At 45.2% G+C, this 4,587-nt stretch overlaps 1 long non-coding RNA gene across 2 annotated transcripts; it reads left to right on the top strand.

The window, feature by feature from the left end:
* Positions 1-2,190: 2,190 nt before the first annotated feature.
* On the top strand, positions 2,191-3,455 carry LOC134161241 (uncharacterized). 2 transcript variants are annotated; one of them, XR_009963897.1, is made up of 3 exons: positions 2,191-2,269; positions 2,621-2,733; positions 3,164-3,455. It is a non-coding gene; the product is annotated as an uncharacterized LOC134161241 (long non-coding RNA). The 2 variants fall into 2 exon arrangements; XR_009963896.1 differs by lacking the exon at positions 2,191-2,269 and having other exon boundaries at positions 2,276-2,733.
* Positions 3,456-4,587: the final 1,132 nt, after the last annotated feature.

Below are 4,587 nucleotides of genomic sequence, written 5' to 3'. Positions count from 1 at the left end.
CCCAAACCAAACTCAAACCACAACTAAGAGTTGGCACTGGATAAACCAGGAACCACTGTGAATAAAGCCTATCCGGATTTCAGAAAACACAAAATGAAGAGGCCTCCCAACTCTCACATCCTGCTCTGCTTTCCTTTGTAAGCAGAGCTGAAAAGAAGAGCCTTGGACCACACCACATCACAATGTCTGGTCGTGGAATTCCCCTTTTCCCTCTGCAGACTTATGCATTTCCAGAAAAAAAGGTCTTTCCTAAATTAAAAGCCCCAGCCAAAACAACACCACTGCTCTACCACTAGTATATGTCTCTCTGGAGACAATCCAATGACAGAGCAAAGCTGGCAGCTGTAGCTCTTAGGCTCCCATTAACAGTGCCCCACACTTGGCACACACCTCCTTGCACCCAGGATACATGGGGCCGCTAACAGCGTCTGTACTCTTAAGGCAGGGAGCTGGGAGATAAGAAATGTCTTACTGCAAACGAGAAAGCTCTTATAAGCACAATGCAATGGCGATCAGGATCCGATTCCTTAGGAAGATCAGCATCAGTATGATTATGACAAACTTGCTAAGGTTAGAGAGCTGAGAGCACCATGTCCCGAAACATTTCCTCTCTTAGTTGTGAGCAGTGTTTGATTCATAACCCAGATCTTGTTTAAAGAGTTGGCTTCTCTCTGATTTCTATTTGTGTCACTTCAAATCCTACTGCTGCAATAGGAAGCAAAAGAATTCTCTGGACTCCACCTCGAGAAGGCAGAGTCTTAAATGCCTGAAGCACACCTCCTCTCACCCTGAGACACATCCCTTAATTCTGGGTGCCTCAGAGGGTTAGACAACAATTAAACCAGCCCAGCGGTGCTGGATGGTTACACACAGCAGGCCCTGTCTCCTCCAGCTGAAACCAAGAGTTCTGTGGAGGGAGAGGAAGACAAAGGGAAGGTATCCCTCAGCCGTGGCGTCTGGAGGTTTGCACAGGGACAGGGGAATTGGCTTCAGGTCCCACAGCTTTGACACAGCCTCAGAATCCAGACCCAGATAGTCAGAGATGATGTTCAGTTGCGATCCCCAGTACTGAGAGCAGTACCCCTAGCCATCAGAACTGCACGTGGCAAGTGACCCCTGGGGTGCTCAGAGCCACAGACTTTCTTCAGAACAAAGGTTTTGTTACACACATTTCAGCACCTATTTTTGATATGGTTCTCCATGAAGGAATACATAGGCAGGTTGCTTTGCAGTTGGTCTCAGCCCAGTTCAGATCTCTTAAGTTAACGTACCTTGTCCCCATTAGTAGTACCTCGATTCACTCATCTGAAAGTGACACTGACCTCTGGATAAACTGTACAGTGGCTGCTAAGAATCAGGCAGGGGAGTTACACGGAAAGATGGAATAAAATCCTAATATTCTCTAGGGCCAGCATGCTAAAAAGCTCTGCCTCAACAATATGCAAAGATGCTCCTGAGCTCAATGATCCAACACAGTTACTTGAAGACACAAAGCAGAGAAAGCAGACTAAAGGAGTAAACTACTGCTCTATTCATTTAGCTACCAATAGGGAGAAGCAGTGCTTTAGGCTATGTGCCATTCATCATCAGTTAGTGCCTTCGGGCCTGCTCATAGAGTAGTAACAGCAGCACAAATAGTATTTGACAGGTATTTGTTCTCTCTTGTGCCCCTCCTTGTCTTGTTCCAGTAGGATTGTTTTAAATACACTGCCCTTGTAAGAGAAAGCAGTGAAGCACTTCTGAAAACCAGAAGTGATGACATTTGTGATGGTTCATTACACAGCCTCAGGACAGCCTCCAAGAAAATGCAGTCACCTGAATGTAAACAGGTCTACAAAAGATGCACACAGTTATTCGTCTCATTTCTGGGGCCCTCCAGGAGGGGGCATAAACAGACTGAGAGACAAAAATGCCCCTCCTTATCTTCATCGGGACTTAGTTCTTGCCTTCTGCTTCCCCATTGTGAAGACTGAACACAGGGGAAGCAGAATGCTAGTAAATCAAGCCTTTTTCACTCTCATCACTAGTGCGACTGCATTCTGGCCCCCTACACTTGCTTTCTGGGAGTGAAATGAAAGCAAATGTTTCCTTAGCACAGACTTGATAAAGACACTGGAGATGTCCATCCTAGGGGTCCCACTGATGGCTCTGAACAGGTTCTTTTTATGCATCACTATGCCCTGATCATTATGTTACTTTCGTAATACTGTTTCTGTGCAAGCAGGGATTTTAAATGGAGGACATAAACCAGTAACCTCCCCACACACAGGTATTTCTCCCATTTAACTTTGTGTGCTGTAGAGTAGGCCATGGCCTGGAAAAGGCAGTGAGTTGGTCAGCCAGTGTAAATGACCAAACCAGACGTGTGCTGGTCCCATTCAGACGCCCTGAGAACTCGGTGTACGCAGACAGTTCTGGCTGTGTCCAGATCATCATATATAATCTGTCTGTTTCTAACAGCAGAGAGCCATGAGGAAATATTTCATAAGGAAGATTTTGAAATACATTTTTGCAAACCGTTCTCCTACACGAGATGAAGGGACCCTCATTTGGAGTAAGAGGCGTGCAAGAAAGATGCTCACACTTGTTCTGCCTGGGTTTCTGTTTCTTGTCTTTCTAGTGGGCTGTTCGTTGCAATGATTGTGAGTCTGCTCTTCCTTGTGTTATTGAGGTTCACAGCTGGGATTCTCTTCTGGATTTTCATCTTTGGCGTGACTGGAATTATAGGTTATGGTAGGTGTAATCCTCCAGGCTCTGAGGCTGTTTTTCCTTATTGCTTGATTTTGGGCAAGGAAAGTAAGTGATTACATCAGTTAAATGCTGTAGTTGGGAGAACTAGTGCCTAGGTTTAGACTCCATTAAATGAGAAGGGCCTAAATGGCAGCAAAATTTAGTAAGAATCCAGCTGTGCTGATACTTAGCCCCAGATGTAGTAACCCGAACTATTTACCCCCAGTGTACTTAGTCCGCTTTCACTTGTACTGATCTTTCTTATCTGTAGATGTGATGTTATAGCTGGCTAGTCTCGCAGTAACGCGTGTTTAGTTTTGCTTCCCTGACATGCTGAGGACAAAACGCTTCACTTGTCAAAGATTTAAATAACCCCAACCTTGTCTTTGCACTCTTCAAAAACGCTCGTTTGATATTGATTGATTTTTAACAGGCATCTGGCATTGTCGCTGGGAGTACGACCATCTTAAAGGAATACCTGGATCTGAGCTCACTGTTTCTGGTACTGGATTCCAGACAGACTTGAGAGTGCACCTGCAGCTGAGGCAAACATGGTTAGCATTTAGTAAGTGCCCTTTAAACTTGGTATCCGTTAAGGGATGTTCAGAAGATTCAGTCGCTGTCTTGCTACAGTTTCTGCCTTGTTAAATCTCCTCCTCTACATATGTTGCTCATAGAAGTAATCAGAATTCACTTTCTTTGTATAGTACAAAAATCTACCTTTTCTGCAAAGCGACTAGCGTATGTGTAAGGGGCCAGAATGCAGTCGCACTAGTGATGAGGGTGAAAAAGGCTTGTGTTCCTAGCATTCTACTTCCCGTGTGTTCAGTCTTCACAATGGGGAAGCAGAAGGCAAGAACTAAGTCCCGATGAAGATAAGGAGGGGCATTTTTGTCTCTCAGTCTGTTTATGCCCCCTCCTGGAGGGCCCCAGAAATGAGACGAATAACTGTGTGCATCTTTTGTAGACCTGTTTACATTCAGGTGACTGCATTTTCTTGGAGGCTGTCCTGAGGCTGTGTAATGAGCCATCACAAATGTCATCACTTCTGGTTTTCAGAAGTGCTTCACTGCTTTCTCTTACAAGGGCAGTGTATTTAAAACAATCCTACTGGAACAAGACAAGGAGGGGCACAAGAGAGAACAAATACCTGTCAAATACTATTTGTGCTGCTGTTACTACTCTAGGTTAGCAGGCCCGCAGGCACTAACTGATGATGAATGGCACATAGCCTAAAGCACTGCTTCTCCCTATTGGTAGCTAAATGAATAGAGCAGTAGTTTACTCCTTTAGTCTGCTTTCTCTGCTTTGTGTCTTCAAGTAACTGTGTTGGATCATTGAGCTCAGGAGCATCTTTGCATATTGTTGAGGCAGAGCTTTTTAGCATGCTGGCCCTAGAGAATATTAGGATTTTATTCCATCTTTCCGTGTAACTCCCCTGCCTGATTCTTAGCAGCCACTGTACAGTTTATCCAGAGGTCAGTGTCACTTTCAGATGAGTGAATCGAGGTACTACTAATGGGGACAAGGTACGTTAACTTAAGAGATCTGAACTGGGCTGAGACCAACTGCAAAGCAACCTGCCTATGTATTCCTTCATGGAGAACCATATCAAAAATAGGTGCTGAAATGTGTGTAACAAAACCTTTGTTCTGAAGAAAGTCTGTGGCTCTGAGCACCCCAGGGGTCACTTGCCACGTGCAGTTCTGATGGCTAGGGGTACTGCTCTCAGTACTGGGGATCGCAACTGAACATCATCTCTGACTATCTGGGTCTGGATTCTGAGGCTGTGTCAAAGCTGTGGGACCTGAAGCCAATTCCCCTGTCCCTGTGCAAACCTCCAGACGCCACGGCTGA

The sequence above is a fragment of the Pezoporus occidentalis genome, unplaced genomic scaffold, assembly GCF_034315485.1.
Source record: "Pezoporus occidentalis ecotype Australia unplaced genomic scaffold, CSIRO_AGI_Poc_V1 ctg1701, whole genome shotgun sequence".
NCBI classification, from domain to species: Eukaryota; Metazoa; Chordata; class Aves; order Psittaciformes; family Psittacidae; genus Pezoporus; species Pezoporus occidentalis.
This window is presented reverse-complemented; position numbering and strand designations above follow the sequence as displayed.